Source organism: Mustelus asterias, chromosome 16 (assembly GCF_964213995.1).
Source record: "Mustelus asterias chromosome 16, sMusAst1.hap1.1, whole genome shotgun sequence".
In the NCBI taxonomy this organism is placed as follows: Eukaryota; Metazoa; Chordata; class Chondrichthyes; order Carcharhiniformes; family Triakidae; genus Mustelus; species Mustelus asterias.
In genome coordinates this window covers 20,518,976-20,543,197 of record NC_135816.1, presented here as the reverse complement: position 1 = coordinate 20,543,197, position 24,222 = coordinate 20,518,976, and the positions used below count along the sequence as shown (strand labels likewise).

The 24,222-nt window shown below is 44.6% G+C and overlaps 1 protein-coding gene across 1 annotated transcript in view; it reads right to left on the bottom strand.

Moving 5' to 3' along the window:
- Positions 1-24,222, bottom strand: part of LOC144505046 (teneurin-2-like) — a 2,673,959-nt gene that overhangs the window by 2,635,501 nt on the left and 14,236 nt on the right. The window contains exon 2 of the mRNA XM_078230751.1: positions 23,270-23,347. The gene's annotated coding sequence lies outside the window, so the exon portion shown is untranslated. The remainder of the gene's footprint in view (positions 1-23,269; positions 23,348-24,222) is intronic.

Here is a 24,222-nt window from a genome sequence, read left to right as displayed (position 1 = left end):
GGGTAAGAAAGTCCTTTCCACAGGGTGATACTCAAGCAGTGCTCCCTTTGTCACTGTCGGGCAGTGGTGAAAATTCTTCAATTTGACAAGTTCAGACTTAAGTGAATCACAGCTATGAGCAGATTAAGAATGTGATTTTGTATTAAATTGCGTGTCGTTAAAGGATGGCATTACCTCTCCATATCTCTGTAGCCACCACCAGTCCTACAATGCCCTGAGAACTCTCCTTTTCTTCAATTCCAGTCTAATAGGAACAGGACATTCAGCCCCTCAATCTGTTCTGCCAGTTAATTCGATGTCATTAGACCCCAGAAATGTGTCGATTTCTGTTTTAAACATACTCAATGATTGAGTTTCCACAGGCCTCTGGGATCGGGAATTCCAAAGATTCATTACCCTCTGAGTGAAGAAATTCCTCCTCATTTCCTTGTCCCTAATAAGATTATTTCCCTAGGTTCTGGACTCATCCGCCAGGGGAAACATCCTGAACAAAGAACAGTACAGCACAAGAACATGTCCTTCTGTCCACCAAGCCCCTGCCGACAAATGACGCATTTCTAAATGAAAGACCTTTTGCCTCTACGCAGTCCATATCCCTCAATTCTTCACCTATTCATGTGTCTGTCAAGGTGCCTCTTAGCTGTTGCTATTGTATCTGCTTCTACCACCTCCTTTGGTAGCCTATCTATATTCACCCTGTCATTCCTGTATGATTTTTTAAATTTTCAGTGAGATCATCTCTCATTCATTAAAACTCAATAAAGGCTCAACTTCCTCAATCTCTCCATCCCAGGGATTAGTTTGGTAATCCTCTGCTGCACTCCTTCTATGGCAAATATTTATTTCCTTAGTGAAGGAGACCAAAATTGTCCACAATAATCCATGTGCTGACTTACCAAGGCTCTATGCAATTGCAGCAAGACATCTTTATTCCTGGGCTCAAAGTCCATTGCAATGAAGGCCCACATACCATTTGCCTTCCTTATTGATTGTTGTTCCTGCATTCTCGCTTTCAGTGACTTATCAACAAGAACATCCAGGTGCCTTTGGACACCAGCACTTCACAATCTCTCATCATTTCAGAAATATTCTGTCTTTCTGTTTTGTCCCCACCAAAATGGATAGCTTCACCTTATATTAAGTTGATCTTTCTCTACACCCTCGCTATGACTGTAACACTACATTCTGCACCCTCTCCTTCCCTTCTCCCCTATGCACTCTATGGAGGGTATGCTCGCAAGAAACAATACTTTTCACTGTATACCAATACATGTGATCATAATAAACCAAATCAAAATCACACTTATTCACAATATATTCCATCTGTCACATTCTAGCCCTTTCATGTAGCCTCTTTACAACTTACATCCTAGTTTGGTGTCATCAGCCAATCTGTAAATATTACAATTGGTCCCCACATCCAAATCATTTATATAGATTGTGAATAGCTGTAGTCCTAGCACTGGTCCTTGTGGTACCCTAACCTGAGGGAGAACTGTTTATCCCTAATCCCTGCTTTCTATCTGTTAACCAACTCTTAGTCTATTCGTCTAGGATATTACCCCTAGTCCCATGTGCTGTAATTTTGTTTACGAACCTCCTGTGCAATACATTATCAAAAGCATTCTGAAAATTCCAAAGCACCACATCCACGGTTCTCCTTTATCTATTGACCATTTGCCTTCCTAACTGCTTGCTGTACTTACATGTTTTCTTTCAGTGACCGCTGTACCAGGACAGCCAGGCCCCTCTATACGTCAACATTTCCCAATCTATCACTATTTAAATAATACTCTACCATTCTGTTTCTCCTTTTGAAGTGGATAACTTCACATTTATCCATACTTTGCTGCATCTGCCGTGTATTTGCCCACACATTCAACTTGCCTAAATCCTCATTATAAATATAAATATTGTCACTGATGTGGTACACAACATAGAGTGCTTAGATATTGGTCAGAGCTGCCAACCTAACGTACCATTTGCCTGCTTATGCCCTTATCATTGTTGATCTTTAACGCCAAGATCGATTTACTTACATTTACTGCTAAATGGTGGCCTTTTGCCTTTCATCTTCCCAAGTGGGAAGGCCTTTCTTTGGCACGGTTAGGATTTAGCATAATCGTCTAACTAAGACATTTTGCTTATAATACTTTCATCAAGGTCGTTAATAAACATGAAGAACAGCAGAGATTTAAAATCGGATCTCTGGGGGCCTCCAGATGTCATTGCTGCCAGATTCATTATCTTTTCCTTTTGCAATTTCCCACTTGAAGGTAGATGCTGAAATGTTATAGAATGTTCTAATCTTGGAAGTGTCTGCGAACAGTTACGTTTAATCACTTCCATTTAATCACCATCAGGACCTTATTTTTATTAGGAGATTTCATTAAGAAACTCTTCTACGTTGACATATGTGGTAGTCTATGATTTCCAGGCAGCAGTGGTAAGCAGTGTGACATCATTAACCGATGACAATGGGTTGCTAATGATCTCCACAGGGTTATTAATGGCTGCTTCCGGGTAAGTGGAAAACCTTTTGGTTCAAAACTTGTTTCTGCTGTGTAAATTAAATGAGCGAAAAGAAAAACCAAAATCAATCCCCAGGAATTACAAATTGACTGAAAGTCCCGAGTATTAAATTGGACTTGTATGAAGCCTTAATTTCTCTTTAAAGGTAATAACAGACCGTTTTTCAGTTGTTAGATTCAAGTAGTTAGCTGCTTCAGTTGCTGTGTGAGAGCGTGGGAACAAAAAGTCAGTGAAGCCATTGGTGGGAATACTGTATTTATTTGTGATGCATGAGGAGATAGTTTCACACTATAACCCTTATCTTCAATTTATTTTTGTCTCATTTATTGGGATACAACGAAAAGTATTGTTTCTTGTGCACTATACAGACAGAACATACCGTTCATAGAGCACATAGGGGAGAAGGAAAGGAGAGGGTGCAGAATAGAGTGTTACATTCATAGCTAGGGTCTAAAATTTACTTATTCGTGTCACAAGTAGGCTTACATTAACACTGCAATGAAGTTACTGTGCTGGCTGCTTTTCCGAGGCAGCGGGAAGTGTAGACAGAGTCAATATGGATTCTTTCAGTTCCTTTGCCTCCACCGCATCCGTTCTGATGATATCACTATCCAAAATAGCACTGCTGATATGTATTCCTTCTTCCTCAATCGTGGTTTTCCACCCACTATGGTTGATAAAGCTCTCAGCTGCATCCAACCCATTTCCCCAGGCCACTGCTCTCACCCTCTTCCCTCCTCCCAGAAGCAGGATAGGGTCGCCGTTGTCCTCACTTTTCACCCCACCCAACTCCACATTCAAAGGATCGTCCTCCGCCATTTCCACCAACTCCAGCAATCATCAAATGTACGGATTTCATTTTTGATGAGACTTTGTAGAAATGGAATTGTTATTTTTAATACATGAGATACATCACACCTTCTCCTTCACCGCCACCCTCCACCCCCCCTCCCCAACTGTAAGCATTCCATCGGGACTGTTCCCTCCAGGACACTCTGGTCCACTTTTCCCATCACACGCAACACCTCACCCCCTGCCCAGGGCACCTTCCCATGCAATCGTAGAAGGTGCAACACCTGCCCGTTTACCTCCTTCCTGCTCACCATCCCAGGGGCCCAAACACACCTTTCAGGTGAAGCTGTGCCTCACATGCACCTCCTTTAATCCAGCCCATTGCATTTGCTGCTCCCAATGCGATCTACTCTACATCAGAGAGACCAAACGCAGACTGGGTGATCGCTTTGCTGAACACCTTTGGTCCATCCGCAAGCAGGACCCAGACCTTCCTGACGCTTGCCACTTCAACACACTACCTTGCTCTCCTGTCCACATGTATGTCCTTGGCCTTTTGCAATGTCCCAGTGAACCCCAAAGCAAACTGGAGGAACAACACTTCATCTTCTGATTGGGCACTTTGCAGCCTTGTGGACTGAACACTGAGTTCAACAACTTCAAAGCATGAACTCTCCCCTCCACCTTCACCCCATTTCCATTTATTTTATTGCATTTTCTTTCAATCTCATTCATCCATTTTATCATTCTTTTTCAATCCTATTTTTCCATTCCTCCATTCCAGCTCTCCTTCTTTCCCGTTCCCCCTTTCAGGGCAACTGCCATAATCCCCAGGCAGTCCCTTAACCATCTGCACCTCTGTTCTGCCATTCACACATTCTGGTCAGTTAATGGAAATTTTTAGCACCTTCTCAGCCTTGTGTATCCTCACTTACATTCCCTTTGTCCCATTCCGAGACCACCCCCCACCCCCCCCCCCCCCCCCGCCCCCCACCCCCTCCCCGTCCTCATAGTGTAAATCTCTGCTGATTCCCTTTGTTCTTAGTTCTGATGAAGGGTCAGCTGGACTCGAAACATTGGATCTATTCTTTGCCCACAGATGCTGTCAGACCTGCTGAGGTTTTCTGGCATTTTCTGCTCTTGTTTCGATGGATGGGAGGTGAGTTTGGGTGATGGGCTGGGCTGCGTTCACAACTCTTCACCCAGGGAACAAATTAACTTGAAGGGGGCAGTATTTCAGTAAGATTTGTATATGGCCGACATTCAATTTTCGTTGCATTATTGTTAGTGTGAGGGTAAATCCCTGGCTGGTGCCCACCCAGCAGGAAGCATTCTGGGCAAATCAGGCATCGAGAATCAGTATCTCCTGTGATTTTGCAGGAAAGTTGTCTCGAAGAAGTTGGAAGCAAGCAATAAATATTTCAAGGCAGGAGAGAACCTCTGTCAATGTTCACTCATTCTCGAATGTAAGGAAGCAGTGTTTGTCACTTTGACCCAAAAGGACATCATGCATCCTTCATCTTGCAGCTTGCAATGCATCAATAGACCGAGACCCCAGCAACACAGACAAGGCTTCAAATGAAGGCTAGCATTATCTAAGGATTGATAGGTAAAACAAGACCTATAACTTTTTCAAGGAACATACATTCATAATACGACTATAGCTTTGTGTGAATTCTTATATTCCTGACAAAAATTGGCACAAATCACTATGTTTGAAAGACTTTTTTTTACCAAAGAATAAAGCATAGAAGCGATAAAATGCTACTATAGAAATTTAGAAGTTGAGTCTATATCAACGACGAATAAAGAGGCTCTGGTGCTGACAAAGGACAAGTGTCCAAACACAAAGTGCATAAATTACACACTGGATAAAAGTTAACGCTTCATCTAAGTCTGGAATGCTAATAATTAGGATGCTGCTGCATTCTGCATCAACTCTAGGACTGCCGCAAAAACAAAATGGGAGATTTTAGGCCTCATGCAGCGCTATTGAATGCAACACAATACCCATTGCTTACCCCCTGCAGTGTTCAATAGCATTTTCCCAGTCCATCTGTTGGCTTCTTGTATTACCACCATGACAGGTATATATCTAGATCCCACACACAACAAACCATGTTTGAGTAACTGTCACAATACCACATTGAGCTCCACATTGAAAAGGGCATTTAGTTTATAAACTACTTCTGGACCTAAACTGGATTGAACAAGAGCCAAGATTGGAAGACTACTTGGGGCGGGGGGGGGGGGGGGGGGGCGGGGGTAGAGCTGCAGGGAGGAGAGAAGGAGAAGGTATAGACAAAGGGAGTTGTGGCTGAAAGCAGCGATGGACAGAGTTCAGTCCAACTTCAAAACTACACAAAGCAAAACATGATTGAAGTGAAAGCTTGAGTCTCAATCTGACAACACAAACACTAAAAGTGTCCCGGACAGATAAAATACCATCAAGACAAGCAAGGTTACGCCAAATCGAAAGAAAGCAAGATGCCCCCAGGCCAGTGGAAAAACCTAAAAATAAATGAAACTGCAAAGGTATCTTAGCTGCAGCTTTGGAAGAGAGTGATTTTAAATGGAAATTACTGATGAGGGAAGGGTTGCAAAAACAATTATATTTTCCAATTTCCTCATTACTCTGTAGCCTGGTCATGAAGTCGGCTGACATGAGTATTTGCAAAGGTGACAGTCCTGATCGGCTGCTCAGTGTGCACTGTGTGTGTGTAGCAGGTTCGGCGAGTTGCTTTAATGCAAAGAAAAATACTCAAGGACAGAAACAGCCGTTTTATAGATGTCTGTGACACAGCACTAAAAATGGTTCAAATTCCCCACACAAATACTTTTTGTATTTGTCTGCCTATTGAGTGCAGTGCACTTGTGCAGTAACTGTAAAGTAAGTCAGAAAATATTACACAATGCTATGATAAGTCAGGGGTGTCACGGTGGCTCAATACCACTGCTGCCTCACACCACCAGGAACCCGGGTTCAATTCCAGCCTCGGGTCACTGTCTGTGTGAAGTTTGCACATTCTCCCCGTGCCTGCGTGCGTTTCCTCCGGGTTCTCTGGTTTCCTCCCACAGTCCAAAGACGTGCAGGTTAGGTTAATTGGCCATGCTAAATTGCCCTTTGTGTCGGGGCAACGAACAGGGTAAGTATGTGGGGCTACGGGAATAGGGCTTGGGTGGGATTGTTGTCAGTGCAGGCTCCTTATGGCCTCCTTATGCACTGTAAGGATTCTATGATTCTATGTCCCAGCAATCAAGTTCCAGCCTATGAATGCTGGGTTGACACAAGTGTCACACCCTCACTGTAGCTAATTGGTTCTCAGGCTGGGGATGAAAATGGATTTTGCGACAGAAACAACTCAAGAGCATAATCTGCTCTTCATCAAGTAGTCGAAGAAACAGGTTGCCCCATGTGAAAAAGGGGAAGAAGATGTTGAATCTGCTTCCTCAATGTCAAAATGTTAGTGATAAAGCTGTATTTCAGATTTATGTGGAATTGCATTTCTCAATTTGCGTTCTCCCTGAGTGAATGCAACCCTTTGAACCACAAAACCCAGAGCATCAGGACCATCAGTGTGCATTCAGGAAGATTGCTGTCTCGAGGCACAAGATGGAACCTGAAATTTACAGTTTTGTTTGGAAATTTGGGGTTTTAATACCTTGGGCGGCAGGGTGGTACAATGGTTAGCGCTAATGCCTCACAGTGCCAGGGACGTGGGTTTGATTCCCAGCTTGGATCACTGTCTGTGCGGAGTCTGCACGTACTCCCCGGTTTCCTCCCACAGTCCGAAAATGCTAATAATTAGGATGCTGCTGCATTCTGCATCAACTCTAGGATTGCCGCAAAAACAAAATGGGAGATTTTAGGCCTCATGCAGCGCTATTGAATGCAACACAATACCCATTGCTTACCCCCTGCAGTGTTCAATAGCATTTTCCCAGTCCATCTGTTGGCTTCTTGTATTACCACCATGACAGGTATATATCTAGATCCCCCACACAACAAACCACGTTTGAGTAACTGTCACAATACCACATTGAGCTCCACACTGAAAAGGGCATTTAGTTTATAAGCTACTTCTGGACCTAAACTGGATTGAACAAGAGCCAAGATTGGAAGACTACTTTGGGGGTGGGGGTGGGGGGGGGTTGCAGTGGTGGGGGGGGCGGGGGGGGGGCGGGGGTGGTAGAGCTGCAGGGAGGAGAGAAGGAGAAGGTATAGCTACAGTCGATCAGGACTGTCACCTTTGCAAAAACTCATATCAGCCGACTTCATGACCAGGTTACAGAGTAATGAGGAAATTGGAAAATCTAATTGTTTTTGCAACCCTTCCTTCATCAGTAATTTCCATTTAGAATCACTCTCTTCCAAAGCTGCAGCTAAGATACCTTTGCAGTTTCATTTATTTTTAGGTTTTTCTACTGGCCTGGGGGCATCTTGCTTTCTTTCGATTTGGCGTAACCTTGCTTGTCTTGCTGGTATTTTATCTGTCCTGGACGCTTTTGGTGTTTGTGTTGTCAGATTGAGAATCAAACTTTCACTTCAATCATGTTTCTTTGTGCTGGTTGGGTGCATTGGCCAAGCTAAATTCTCCCTCAGTGTACCTGAACAAGCGCCGGAGTGTGGCGACTGGGGGAGTTTTGCAATAACTCCATTGCAGTGTTAATGCAAGCCTACTTGTAATAAATAAACTTTAAACTTAGGCAACAGAGGATGGTGTTGGAGAAGGAATAGTTTCCAGATATTAAAAACACATCCAGATAAAGAAACTTAAACTGGAAGAAACTCAAAGCTCATCCCGGCTGTCAAAATGATCTGCCTTAACCTTTACAGGAAGGATATTTCCAATATGTAAATATAGGGTGGTGTTTAATGGAGGCAATGAAGGTTTTGCCTGCTGTCTGGACAGCCAGTGAGAGCCCATCATTTTCCTCTTACAGGAAAGGCCCACTGAATTAAGTGCCTCTAGAGCATTTATCCAGATAGCAGCGGGATTTTCCTGCAATCAAGGACCTCGGGGGAGGAAATCCCATCGAGCTACTAGCCAATCTGGCAGCTCAACTGAGGAAGACCCGTGGACAGCCTTCCTGTCCTCTCCTTAAGTGGGCAGTTAATGCCACATTAATGGATCGAGGGACTCAGGAATGAGAGTCGGAGGTAACTCTGAGGGCCACCCTCCACCCTTGCAGCGAGCCCTCTCTCATACATTCACCTCTCCATCCCCACTCTGCAATGCCTGCAACTGGAGAGGCAGTAGCTGCTGCTGGTATGACACCCACTGGGATCATTTTTTTCCAGGTCACGAGTGAGTGATCGGGAGAGGGGGCCATGCAGAATGGGGACGGAGAGGTGAATGCAGGGGAGAAGGTCCGCAGCAAGGGTGGTCCTCAGAGGCACCCCCAGTCTCGTTCCCGAGCCCCTCGATCAATTAACGAGGGATTAACATGGCATTAATTGCCCACTTAAGGACAGGACAGGAAGGCTGTCCACAGGTCTTCCCAACATGGACGTAATCGAGGTTGAGGTGAGAAGGTGAAGGCGTCTCCACCTGACACTTTCCTGCCTGATTAAATAACCCTGTTACTGAACTCGGCTTTGGGGAGAGCGTTAAATTCTACCTCAGTATCAGAAGTGAGATTTCTTATTTAATGATAAAATATGGGAAATGTTCTGCTGTGGGCATATGTTTATTTATTTCAAAGTTTATTTATTAGTATCACAAGTTGGCTTACATTAACACTGCAATGAAGTTACTGTGAAAATCCGCCAGTCGCCACACTGTACCTGTTTAGTGTACCTGTTCAGTGTACCTGTTTGGGTACACTGAGGGAGAATTTAGCATTGCCATTCACCTAACCAGGACGTCTTTCGAACTATGGGAGGAAACTGGAGCACCCGGAGGAAACCCACGTAGAGACCTGGGAATGTGCAGACTCCACACAGATAGTGACCCAAGCCAGGAATCGAACCCAGGTCCCTGGCGCTGTGAGGGAGCAGTGCTAACCACTGTGCCACCGTGCCACCATGTATTCAGAAGTACATGGAGTCACACAGGAATTGATGCCGTACCAACCAGTGTCCTGATTTTTTATGTTTGTAAGACGTTTAGGAGATTTTTAATGTTTAATTTCCCAGTTATCTGATCTTTAGCATTATGGTGATACATTTAGCTACCATTTGTTTACTGCTATTGTATAACCTGTCATCAAAGACTATAAAATGATACATCCACTACCTTGATGAACACACTACATTCTCAAGTCAGTGCCATCCAGCACTCAACATTCTGATTAAATGTTTTGTATATCAATACATACTTCATAATTTTAAATATTAATGATTTGGAAGAGGGAACTGAGTAAATTAACTTCAAATTTGCAGATGATACAAACTTGGGTGGGAGGGTGAGTTGTGAGGAGGATGCAGAAATGCTTCAGTATGATTTGGACAGGTTGAGTGTTTGGGCATATGCATGGCAGTATAATGTAGATAAATGTGAGGTTATCCACTTTGGTAGCAATAATAGGAAGACAGATTGTTACTTGAATGGGTGTAAATTCAGATAGACCTTGCTGTCCTCATGCATCAGTCGCTGAAAGTATGTGCGTAGGTGGAGCAGGCAGTAAAGAAGGCAAATAGTATGTTGGCCTTCATAGCGAGAGGTTTTGAGTAGAGGGATAGGGATGTTTTGCTGCCATTGTATAGGGCGTTGGTGAGGCCACATCTGGAGTATTGTGTGCAGTTTTGATGTCCTTATCTGAGGAAGTACAGCTATTGAGGGAGTATAGCAAAGGTTTACCAGGCTGATTTCTGGGATGGCAGGTCTGTCATATGAGAAGAGACTAAGTCGGTTAGGATTATATTCACTGGAGTTTAGAAGAGTGAGAGGGGATCTCATAGAAACTTATAAAATTCTAACTGGGTTAGACAGGGTAGATTCAGAAAGAATGTTCCCAATTGTGGGGGAGTCCAGAACTAGGGGTCATAGTTTGAGGATAAGGGATAAACCTTTTAGAACTGAGGTGAGTAGAAATGTCTTCACCCAGAGGGTGGTGAATGTGTGGAATTCACTATCACAGAATGCAGTTGAGGCCAAAACCTTGTCTGATTTCAAGAAGAAATTAGATCTAGCTCTTGGGGCTAAAGAGATCAAGGGATATGGGGGGAAAAGGGGATCAGGATATTGAATTTGATTATCAGCCATGATCAAAATGAATGGCAGAGCAAGCTTGAAGGGCCAAATGGCCTCCTCCTGCTTCTAGTTTCTATGTTTCTATATAGCTCTTTCTAACATTCCTCTGCTGCTAAATTGAAACATTTGTTCCAGGGGCTGGATTTTACAGCCCCCTCCAGCCACTCGCTCCCCCCACCCTGCCCATTGGGTGCTTTCAGCAAGTGAGGGGGACACGTAAAACACGAAGGCTGGGATTTTCCAGGGTCCCCCACAATGAGTTTTCCGGTGGTAGAGGTGGCTTATCATTAGCCGCCAGCGGGATTTTCCAGTCCTGCCGAAATCATTGGTGTTGCTCACCAGCTGGGTTGCCAGGAAACACACTGTGGGTGATTTCCTTTGGCAAGCCTGAACGAGGGGTGGCAAGCCCACCACCCCTCCATCCACCCAAAGTCTTCCACCGAGGGTTAGAAGACCCACGCTCACTTCATTAAGGCTGCCTGCAGTGTGTTATTGCAACTTGCCGTCCTGTACAGCTCAGCCCCAAGTTTTTGTAAATATAACTCTGCTGAACTTTGTGCTGTTCCAAGAAATTGAGCTCCATTTTAACGTCCGTACCAACCCTGCACATGTCAGTCAAGCTCTGTCGGCAGCACTTCCGCCTCTGAGTCACAAGGTTCCAGGTTCCTTAGAATCCCTACAGTTCAGGAAGAGGGCATTCAGCCCATCGAGTCTGCACCGACTCTCTGAAAGAACATTTCACCTCGGTCCACAACCACCCACCCCTTTCCGCCTTATCCCCACAACCCCACATTTACCGAGGCTAATCCAACTCCTACTCCAGGGCTTGTAATCAAGAAAAGGTGACACTGCAGTGTAGGACTGAGAGAATGCTGCATTGTGGGAGGTGCTGTCTGTCTTTCAGATGAGACATTAAACTGAGACCGCAGCTGCTTGCTCAGGTAGATGTAAAAGACACTGGGCACGATCTTAAAGAGGGTCAGGTGTGTTCTCCCCAGTGCACTGGCCACTATATATCCCTCAGTCAACCTCACAAAGAAAGAACCGATTATCTGGTCATTATCAAATTTCTGTTTAGTGGGAGTTTGCTAAGTGCCACCCCTCGGCTGGCATTTTCCAGCCTTTCCTGCCAATGAGATCTTTCAGGCTTGCCGAAGAAATTCACCCACAGTGTGTTTCCTGGCAGCCCAGCTGGTGAGCGACACCACTGATTTCGTCAGGACTGGAAGTTCCCGCTGGCCACTGCCTTTACTTTGTTCTAACAGTAACTATACTCAAAAAGTATTTCATTGGTAAAGTGATTGAGACCTCCAGTGGTTGCAAAAAGCACTATATAAATGCAAGTCTTCCTTTTTTTCCTCACATCTCAGTCAGATTGCAGCATGGGATGGATGGAACAGTACTTTTTTTTAGTATTCTTTAATACTGTCCCAGATGTATAGAACATAGAACATAGAAAGCCACAGCACAAACAGGCCCTTCGGCCCACAGGTTGCGCCGATCACATCCCCACCTCTAGGCCTATCTATAGCCCTCAATCCCATTAAATCCCATGTACTCATCCAGAAGTCTCTTAAAAGACCCCAACGAGTATGCCTCCACCACCACCGACGTCAGCCGATTCCACTCACCCACCACCCTCTGAGTGAAAAACTTACCCCTGACATCTCCTCTGTACCTACCCCCCAGCACCTTAAACCTGTGTCCTCTCGTAGCAACCATTTCAGCCCTTGGAAATAGCCTCTGAGAGTCTACCCTATCCAGACCTCTCAACATCTTGTAAACCTCTATCAGGTCACCTCTCATCCTTCGTCTCTCCAGGGAGAAGAGACCAAGCTCCCTCAACCTATCCTCATAAGGCATGCCCCCCAATCCAGGCAACATCCTTGTAAATCTCCTCTGCACCCTTTCAATGGCTTCAACATCTTTCCTGTAATGAGGTGACCAGAACTGCGCGCAGTACTCCAAGTGGGGTCTAACCAGGGTCCTATAAAGCTGCAGCATTATCTCCCGACTCCTAAACTCAATCCCTCGATTAATGAAGGCCAGTACGCCGTACGCCTTCTTGACCGCATCCTCCACCTGCGAGGCCGATTTAAGAGTCCTATGGACCCGGACCCCAAGGTCCTTCTGATCCTCTACACTGCTAAGAATGGTACCCTTCATATTATATTGCTGCTTCATCCCATTGGATCTGCCAAAATGGATCACCACACACTTATCCGGGTTGAAGTCCATCTGCCACTTCTCCGCCCAGTCTTGCATTCTATCTATGTCTCGCTGCAACTTCTGACATCCCTCCAAACTATCCACAACACCACCTACCTTGGTGTCGTCAGCAAACTTACCAACCCATCCCTCCACTTCCTCATCCAGGTCATTTATGAAAATGACAAACAGCAATGTATCACAGAACTCTGAAAAAGCACACCCAATTGTACCTTTGTGACAATTCATAGTCAAGCATCCTTATGCTTTCCAAGTAACGCAGCCAATTTAGCCCTCATCACTGTCAAATTACAAATAATTATGTCGTATGGACTCAACGTGAATGGGAACTGTGTCGAGACTGTCCACACTCGTGTCATTTAGAATCCTTATGTCAGCCAAAGGGAAAACAAAGCTTTCATCCCATCTGTCAGTGCTGGATTTGAACCCATGAACTGGGGATGAAAGTCAGTAATCTAAACGACAGCACCACCTTCCTGTAACATGTCAGCCCCGTAACATTAAAACAAAAAAAAAGTTAGCTATTCATTTGTATTAAAAAGTACAAATATTTAAAAAGTACAAATAATAACTCCACGAGAATAACTCATGGGCAGCATGGTGGCACAGTGGTTAGCACTGCTGCCACACAGCGCCAGGGACCCAGATTCAATCCCAGCCTCGGGTGGCTGTCTGTGTGGAGTCTGTACGTTCTCCTCGTGTCTCTGTGGGTTTCCTTCGGGTGCTCCAGTTTCCTCCCACAGTCCAAAGGCCATGCTAAGATTGTTGCCCCTTAGTGTTAGAGGGATTAGCAGGCTAACTACATGGAGTTACGGGGATAGAGCCTGTGTGAGATTGTTATCTGGTGCAGGCTCGATGGGCTGAATGGCCTCCTTCTGCACTGTAGGGATTCTATGATTCTGTGATTCTAGACCTAAACAAAGTCATCAGTGCTATAAGAACTTTTGCATGCTATTTTTATGGTCAATTCTTATTTTCCCAATCTGAATTCATAGAATCCCTCCATTTGGCCCATTGAGCCTGCACAGACAATGATCCCACCCAGGCCCTATCCCCATTACCCCACATATTTATCCTGCTAGCCCTCCTGACACTAAGCGTCACTTGGGCATGGCCAATCAACCTAATCTGCATATCTTCAGACTGTTGGAGGAAACCGGAGCAACCAGAAGAAAACCAAGCAGACACGGGTAGAAAGTGCAAACTCCGCACAGACAGTCGCCCAAGGCTGGAATTGAACCCGGGTCCTTGGCACTGTGAGGCAGCAGTGCTAACATCCTGGTAGTTACATATTGCAATAATGGCCTTGTTCGTTAATGATGGCAATCCATCTCTATCAGTTAGCTGGTGAAAGATTTCTACATGAGGTGAGGAAAACCCACAGTCACAAAGCGTTTTGGGAACCACTGACCCAAAGTTGCTGCCGTGCTGCCCAAAATTCTCTGAGATACTGCCCTGATTGATCGTCTTTTCAGATGCTAAAGTACGTAGATTTCCCTGATTGCACCAGGCATCACGAAAATCAGAGGCTGGGTGCACAGCAACCCCTTTGTCAGCTGTGCTGCACACCAGCAAGTTTTGATTACAGTGAGGGCTGAGAGATTTATCATTGTACTGGTCAGCTTGGTGCCTGTAAGACAATCTCACGCGCATCAATAATAAATCAGAAATGCATTTTCTTAGCAAAATTGAAGATTAAAAGATAATAGAATGGAATAAAGAAAGACTTCTGAGTCCATCAACACCGTTTCCTTCACAAACTGCAATCAATTTGTTCCATTGTCATGAAATCTGACCAGCTCCCTCATTGCACTTCCATTCTATAGGAACTAAGCTTGCGATACACAAACTTCATCCATAAAGCTTCTTATCCAGTGTTTGTCACACCTGTTTTGGAGTCACATATTATGCACAGGCCAGATAGCAAATTGTTACTTTTTATCGGGTGCAAAACAAAACATGGGGCGGCATGGTGGCTCAGTGGTTAGCACTGCTGCCTCACAGCGCCAGGGACGGGTTTGATTCCCGGCTTGGGTCACTGTCTGTGTGGAGTTTGCATGTTCTTCCTATGTCTGCATGGGTTTCCTCCGGGTGCTCCGGTTTCCTCCCACAGTCTGAAAGACGTGCTGGTTTAGATGCATTGACCCGAACAGGCGCCGGAGTGTGGCGACTAGGGGAATTTCACAGTGACTTCATTGCAGTGTTAATGTAAGCTTTACTTGTGACTAATAAATAAAACTGATTTCATAATGTTCTTCAAGTGAACCGACAAGCTTCTTTTTCCCCAGATCCATATTTTACATCTGATTTCACCGTTGCTATTCTCTGCTATGATTGTCAGGGCTGGATTTTTCCACTAGTTTCTGGACCCAGACATCAGGATAAAATTGGGGTTTTGAGGCTACAGTTACCAGCAGAAATCCAGCATCCAGTCTTCCTCAGAAGGCTACCTCTTAATTAGCCGCCTGGGCACTTGCCGTTATGGGCAGGCGCTTGATACTGCCAGACCAATCAGGGGTTTGGAAGCTCTGTGGACTCAACTGCGGAGTAAAGGGTTAACATCAGGAGCACCTGATGCTGATGTAACTACGGCTGTAACTATGAATAGAGTAGAATAGAATCCCTGCAGTTTAGAAGGAGGCCATTTGGTCCATTGAGTATGTACCGACTCTCCGAAAGAGCATCTTATCCAGGCCCTATCCCCGTAACCCCACATATTTGCCTCGCTAATTCCCCCTAACCTACGCATGTTGATGGCCATACCTGCACATCTTTGGACTGTGGGAGGAAACCAGAGCCCCTCCCAGACACGGGGAGAATGTGCAAACTCCACACAGTCAAGTCACCCAAGGCCGGAATTGAACCGGATCCCTGGAGCTCATGAGGTAGCAATGCTAACCACTGTGCCACTGTTCTGCCCCAGCACATTGTGACACATGATTAAGTAACTGCGATCTCATAGGAAGCAAAATGCAACCTTGTGTAGGGGATACTGTGATGCACATAGATCTGTAAATAAACAAGAATGCTTTTTATGAATAACAATGTACAGTAGCATTATTTGGGTAACAGGAAAACCCTAAAATAAACCAATCCAGATGCTGAACTCCAGATGAAGCAGGCAGCGTAATGACCCAAAAAGAAACCATGAGAAGATTCCAGCCAGAAGACCGACAAACACTTGGAAAAAAGGTCAAGAAGAACAAATATTGAATACTGACCTGAGAACAGAGTCTCCTGAGTGCTGCAGGTGCAAGCAGACACACAGACATTATGTCCAGAGAGCTGTCCAGCCAAACTACTGATGCAACAACAGTTTCAGAGCTTAGTGTAAGCATGGAGTCAACATCCAGAACCTTTTGAAGTGCTGAAGGCTCGCAGCAAGGTCAACACTGGGACAACTGGAGCAAGTAATTCTACAGACACGGAACAATCTCAGGTTTGCATAGGAACGACCAGAAAGGTCAGATTAGTACTTCACTCTATGCAGTAGGGACCATAGCAGACAATGCTATTGGATGGCAATGATGAGCCTTCAAACATATGTGAAGAAGTCATATTTGTACTTCACTGTTCACAAAAAATTTCAATCGTTGAACAAGTGGAAATATAAAAAGAGATGGATTCAAGTTTAAAGTTCATTAAATTTTATTTATTAGTGTCACAAGTAGGCTTACAAATAAAGCTACTGTGAAAAACTCCCAGTTGCCACACTCCAGCGCCTGTTCGGGTACACTGAAGAAGAATCTAGCAAGGCAAATGCACCTAACCAGCAGGTCTTTTGGACTGTGGGAGGAAATCGGAGCACCCGGAGGAAACCAATGCAGACATGGGGAGAACGTACAGATTCTGCACAGACAGTGACCCAAGCCGGGAATTGAACCAGGTCCCTGGCGCTGTGAGGCAGCAATGCTCACCATTGTGCCACTGTGCCACCTGAACCCATGAACTATGAATCCAATGATCTGTGCAGACTCATGGAGAATTGCAACCACGGGATCCTCAGAGTATAGTAGATGGGGTCTTAGATGAAATCCTATCAGATCTTTTGCAAATGAGGGAAGAATGTACTCTCACAAGGCAGTGCAAATAGCACGGCAGACTGTGCTTCGGAAGCAAAAGTGGTTGTTCATGGGAAAGTGATGTCCCTTGGGAAAAAAGTGAGTGAAGCCATTCAGTACGGCTGACAAGAAAGAAAAAGCACAGTGAAGCAAAAACCCACAAAATCAGGGAAAAGCATACCATCCAGCATCTTGAGATGCTCTCGTGTGGCGGAGAAACCCCACAAATTTGGGAAAAATAAGCAGGAATGCAGAGTGCCATAAGTGTGGAAAATTAAGATATTTTAAAAATGCCAACAAATCTAAAATACAAGTAGCTCATAGGAAGAAAGAGTAAATAACAGAGCCAAACTCAAGAAGTGGAGGAGTCACAGAAAAACCAAATCATAGAATCATAGAATCCCTACAGTGCAGAAGGAGGCCATTCAGCCCATCAAGTCTGCACTGACCACTATCCCACCCAGGCCCTATTCCCGTAGCCCCACATATTTACCCTGCTAATCCCGTCACTAGGGTCAATTTAGCATGGCCAATCAACCTAACCAGAACATTTTTGGACTGTGGGAGGAAACCAGAGCACCTCGAGGAAACCCATGTAGACACGGGGAGAATGTGCAAACACCACACAGACAATGACTCGAGGCCGGAATTGAACCTGGGTCCCTGGCGCTGTGAGGCAGCAGTGCTAACGACTGGGCTGCCCCTTCTCAGAAGAATTTCATGAGTTTGAAAATAACTAGTGGCGTGTTAAATAAGATGTTGATGGTTCCCCCTTGAAATTAAAGCTAGGCGTAGATATTTCAGTATTATCAGCTGAAGTAAAGTAGCTTAAAATATTATGTCGTCTCCTGGGCTGGTTACAAGGTCCAGGAGAAATTGGATGTAAGAGGCCAATGCCTGGCAAGATTAAGATTTAAAGATAAATAAACTGTGGAAGCCGTGTGTGTGATAAAGAATCAGGAGGTATCATTACTGAGCATAAAGAATGGGTGCGACCTTATGGCCTCATCCTGCCCGACTTGCGATGAGGTGAGGTGGTGAGATCAGGCGGGAGGTGAAGTCAGGCGGTTTTGTCACCTCCCCTGATCATAACAGCCCTGATTTGCCAGTGAAATCATCTTTGTGCCCGGAAAGAACATTATGCTCATTTAAATATTAAGGACATGCTTAGCTCAAGCTCCAACTCCCCCCCACCTGCCCCCTGCTGGTGAGAATCACATCCTGGAATTTCTTTTCACTAAGTACCACAAGTCCCAAAAAACAAGTCTGAAACTCTCCCGTTTTCTCGCTTGTTCGGCACTTAGAATTTTTTTTCAATTTCAGGCACAAAACACAAGACTTGAAAGTGCTACAGCTCAGAGGGCACAGTGTGGGTATGAGGTCAACAAAACAAAGCATGGTAATAGAAAGAGTTCCACAATTGAGATCTTATCGAATTGAGACACACCAGGGAAAAATAACAGAAGGAACTGAAGAGTTATGATATCATTGGGAAGGAAACCAGTGGAATATTGGACATAATAGACAGATTAAGGGTAGGCAGTGGCATAGTGGTATTGTCGCTGTACATGTAATTCAGAGACCCAGGATAATGTTCTGGGGACCCGGGTTCAAATCCCACAACGGCAGATGGTGAAATTTGAATTCAATAAAAATCTGGAATTAAACGTTTAATGTTGATCATGAAACCATTGTCGGTTGTTATAAAATCCGCCATCCTTACCTGGTCTGGCCTACGTGTGACTCCAGACCCACAGCAACGTGATTGATTCTTAACTGCCCACAGGGTAATAAGTGCTGGCCCAGCCAGTGACACCCACATCCCGTGAACGAATAAAAACAAAAACTTGAGACAAGGAACCAGAAATGAGAAGGAACTCTACAATCACCTCAGGGAAGACACTCCGATTGGATGATGAGAGAAAGTAGTTTGTCCTCAATCTTGAAATGAAATCAGTGCCACATTAGGGAAATTGGTGAAAGCACAAGGCAGCCTAACCCTGTGAAGTCTGAGTCTTTGGGCAGTGCTGTAGTTGTATGTATTTAGTTGGGATAAAGAGTTGGAGGAGATACAGAGTAAAGGATTATAAACAGGAGCACTTGATACTGATGTAACTGTTGATGCAACTATGATGCAATGACACAGGATTAAATAACCAAGAGAAGTATAAATACAACCTCGCCTACGGCACTGAGATGTATGTAGATCTGTAAATAACGATGCACATTTTCTATAAATAACAGTAGCATTCTTCGGATAAGGAAACCCATCTGGACCCCGAACCCAAAACAAAACATCAACAGCCTCACAACGAGAGGCAACTGAATCAGGTTGGGTGACCCCAGCATGTGTCAGCATGGAGGCATCCTCGGAGGGGTAGATTTAAATGAGTAAATCAGATGGGCTTACATTGGATTAACAAAATACTGGTGCCATGACAAGTCACCTCTAATTAGGGCTTGAACTATGGTGATTTGGGGTGGGAAGCCAATGCACCTTACAGATAGTCCACTGGGAAAGCGCCCTGGTGGCCGGAATATATTGGGGAGCCATCCCTCTGCAGCCTCCCTTACTGTTCCCTTGGACACCACCTCCAAGCCCACCACCATGCGGGAGTTCAACTCTAAACCTCACCAAGTTCTCATTGAAATCACAGTGCTGCAGATTTTCTGTTCTGGCTTTAATAAAGGGCTGAGCTAGTAATGTCACTTTCTTTTCTTCTATTTTCACCCTCTCACTTAAGATGGAGAAGTTTTTAATGTTTTCTATGCGGGTCCAAATGGCCATAAGCTGTTAATGCAGTAAGGGTTTAAAAGATAAATCCCACAGATCTGCTTCATATACATGTTTTCATCCCTGGTAAAATATCAATTTGCAAATACAGGAAAGGGAGGATAACTGACCAATAATGTTGAGAGTATGGCGGACTTTTGGAATGGAGGTGCTTGAAGCTGAAGTCAGAACGATGTTCGTTTCTCTTCCTGAATTTTTAAAAGCAGAAAACCATACAGATCGAAGGAAAAGTGTTCACCGAACAAGATCATTAAGTCCAATAGAGAATTTAGGAGAAATGTCTGACCCACAGATGGCAAGAACGTGGAATATCCAATAGTATTGGAGTGAACAGCATAGGTTCATTCAAGAGGAAAACCACATAACCAAATGACAGAGAATGATAAACTGATAGAGTTATACAAAGTGAAGTGGGAGGATACTGACATGCCAGCATTTCAGCCAAATGGCTGGTAATTCTATGGAGCTCCACTATTCAACTCCATGTTCATCATTTGTCCTCTCTGTACAGATTTCCAGCACAACAATTAACTCCTAACTAACCTTCCTTGTTTAGAGCTCCCAAACACCAAATTCTTTCCCATCCATTCTTGTTTATCCCTGACTCCAGTCTGTTATTTATATACAGGTTAGTAAAATGCACCCTGACTTATGCATTCAAAAATCTCTAATCAACCAGTAAGCATCACTTGGAGACAACATATTAAAGAATGCCAAAAGAGAAAATGCTGGAAAATCTCAGCAGGTGTGGCAGCATCTGGAAGGAGGGAAAAGAGCTGATGTTTCGAGTCCAGATGACTCTTTGTCAAAGCTTTGACAAAGGGTAAGACGCTTGGCAGTGTGGAAGAACAGAGGGATCTTGGGGTCTGGGTTCATAGGACGCTCAAAGCAGTGTCGCAGGTTGAGGCTGTGGTTAAGAAGGCATATGGAATACTGGCCTTCATCAATAGAGGAATTGAGTTTAGAAATCGGGAGATAATGCTGCAGCTGTATAGGACCCTGGTCAGACCCCACCTGGAGTACTGTGCCCAGTTCTGGTCGCCTCATTACAGAAAGGATGTGGAAGCCATAGAAAGGGTGCAGAGGGGATTTACAAGGATGTTGCCGGGATTAAGTGGTATGCCTTATGAGCAAAGGTTGAGAGAGCTAGGTCTATTCTCCTTGGAGAGGCGAAGGATGAGAGGTGACCTGATAGAGATGTATAAGATGTTGAGAGGTATTGATAGAGTGGATTCTCAGAGGCTTTTACCCAGGGCTGAAATGGATGTCACGAGAGGCCACAGGTTTAGGTATAGAGGAGATGTTAGGGGTAAGTTTTTCACTCAGTGGGTGGTGGGTGCGTGGAATCGGCTGCCGGTAGTGGTGGTGGAAGTGGATTTGATTGAGTCTTTTAAGAGACTTTTGGATAGGTTCATGGAGGTTAGTAAGATAGAGGGTTATAGATGAGCCAAGAAGGTAAGGAAATTGTTTGGTGCAACTTGTGGGCCGAAGGGCCTGTTTGTGCTGGAGCTTTTCTATGTTCTATGTTTTATGTACTCATACCGTAAGGCTGAGTGTGAAATGCCATCTCTGTTTTGTCACGAGCAAACCTAAGCACTGAAACACCCACTGATGTGATGCATTGTGACGCATTCCCATTGATGAACATCTTTCAGCCCATTCCCCTATCTGCAATTGTAAGCAAATGGATTGTCATCCTGAAATCCCTAAAAGGAAGAAAAGCTTTCAGAGATGCAACTTACTGTAACTGTGAGCTCATTGGCAAAAAATTTTAGTGCAGGGTGAAGGCATGAGGAATTCTCAAATCAAGGCTCTCTGGATGGAGCAGAGATTTACTGGCACCGTAAGAAGCTATTACAGCATTGGTATTGATCTCGTTGCGATCTAATGAATGATTAAAAGGGCAGGGGTACATAAACATGCAGGCTGACTATTTTTTTCTGCAGTTTGAAGAAATCCTAATTAACTTTTGAAACTAATTCCGCACTATTCATAATTGTAAAAATGCAGCAAAAGATATCCTGCATCCTTTTCATTTCAAAACTCCATCTTCTGGACATTATACATAGAAAGAAACAATAAAATGGCATTTCCGAGCCACTACTGTCTAGATAGATTGACAATATTAAGAACATCGGTCTGTAATTCAGAGATACCCCAAATATAATAATCTCTGAAAATAGACACTGATTGCCTAAGTCACCTTCATAATGATGCTTAGCTTGAAATCCAGCAGTCTACTTATATCATAGAATCCTACAGTGCAGAAGGAGGCCATTCGGCCCATCGAGTCTGCACCAACAACAATCCCACCCAGGCCCTATCTCCATAACACCTTGCATTTACCCTAGTTAGTCCCCCTGACACTAAGGGGCAATTTAGCATGGTCAATCCACCTAACCTGCACATCTTTGAACTGTGGGAGGAAACCAGAGCACCCGGAGGAAACCCGCACAGACACGGAGAGAATGTGCAAACTCCACACAGACAGTGACCCAAGCCGGGAATCGAACCCGGTTCCCTGGCACTGCGAGGCAGCAGTGCTAACCACTGTGCCACCATGACGCCTTGTGAAAAGCATATCTGGAAAGCATATCTGGGAAGAATATCTGGAAGGCATTGTTAAAGGAGTTGTGTTTTAATTTTTTCTTGTCTGATTTTGATGACAGTTAATAGCATCGCCAAAAGTACACAGATGCTGGCTCCTCTGCTTCTCAAATTTAATATTCCGAAGTTAGTCCATTATTGTCTCTCCAACTCTCTGCTTTGTGAAGGTGGCAAAATGTTCTGTATTGTTATCACGTCATGATGGATAACCCTATGAAGAATTGCACATTCACCTGATACTGCTGTATATAGGAGAATCTTTATAATTAATCAAAACTTCGTGAAGTGACATCTTCCAGAAGTGAGAAAATGTCTGCAGGCTGTGATTTTAGCCATGGGTCTGCCTACCTGGTAGCTTTCTAACCAGGAGAGTACAAAAAATAAGGTTGCTTCCACTTGTCCACAGGTTTCCTCCCACAGTCCAAAATTGTGCAGATTAGGTTGATTGGCCATGCTAAATTGCTCCTTAGTGTTACGGGGATTAGCAGGGTAAACTCCTTAGTGTTACGGGGACTTGCAGGGGATAGGGCTTGGGTGGGATTGTTGTCGGTGCAGGCTCGATGGGCCAAATGGCCTCCTTCTGCACTGTAGGGTTTCTATTCTGTTCTAAGCTGAAAGAGTTTAAGTGTCCAGGTACCCTAGTATTTTTTTATCCATTCATGGGACATGGGCATCGCTGGTTGGCCAGCATCTATTGCCCATCCCTGGTTGCCCTTGAGAAGGTGGTGTTGAGCTGTCTTCTTGAATCACTGCAGTCCACGTGCTGTGGGCTTTCCCACAATGCCGTTAGGGAGGGAATTTCAGGATTTTGACCCAGCAACTGCGAAGGAACAGCCGGTATATTTCCAAGGCAGGGTGATGAGTGGCTTGGAGGGGAGCTTGTAGGTGGTGGTGGTCCCATGTAACTGCTGTTGTTTCAGATAGAAGTAGTCATGGTAAAAGAGATTGGGTTGTTAAAATAATAAATGCTGGCTTAGCCAGCGATCCCACCTCCCTTAAATGAATACAAAAAAAGAAGCTTTTCAGCACATTTGTGTTTATTTCTTGGGTTCACTCACCGTTTGTAGGCATCCACAACGAGATAGAAATGACTTCCTCTCAGCCAGACAAGAAATACTCCTCCGCCTCGACAGCCTCTGAAAAACAAATAACACAATAGGATGAGTGCACGCCTACCTCACCACCCACACACTCACTCCGAACTCCCTTCTACCTTCACCCATCCACATTCAGATGACCCATTAAGGATCAGAATTTTTATTTTATCATCATCCATTCATGATTTGGATGGGGGAACAAAATGTAACATCTCAAAGTTTGCAGATGACACCAAGTTGGGTGGGAGGGTGAACTGTGACGAAGATGCAGAGATCCTTCAGCATGATCAGGACAGGTTGGATGAGTGGGCTAATCAATGGTAGATGCAGTATAATTTGGATAACTGTGAGGTTATTCACTTTGGAAGCAAAAACAAGAAGGCAGATTACTACCTGATTGGCTGTAAATTGGGAGAGGGGAGTGTGCAGCGGGGACCTGGGTGTTCTTGTGAACCAGCTGCTGAAGGTAAGCATGCAGGTGCAGCAGGTGGTAAAGAAGGCAAATGGTATGTTGGCCTTCATTGCGAGAGGTTTCGAATACAGGAGAAGGGATGTGTTGTTGCAATTATACAGGGCTTTGGGGGTGAGGCCACACCTCGAATATTGTGTGCAGTTTTGGTCTCCTTTTCTGAGGAAGGATGTTCTTGCTCTCAAGGGAGTTCAGCGAAGGTTTACCAGGCCGATTCCGAGGATGGTGGGATTGATGTATGAGGAGCAATTGACTAGGTTAGGATTGTTTTCACTGGAGTTCAGATGAATGAGGAGGGGGATCTCATAGAAACTTATAAAATCCTAACAGGACTAGACAGGGTAGATGCAGGGAGGATATTCCCGATGGTGGGGGAGTTCAGAACCAGGGTGATAGTCAGAGGAATCGGGGTAGACTATTTAGGATGGAGGCGAGGAGACATTTC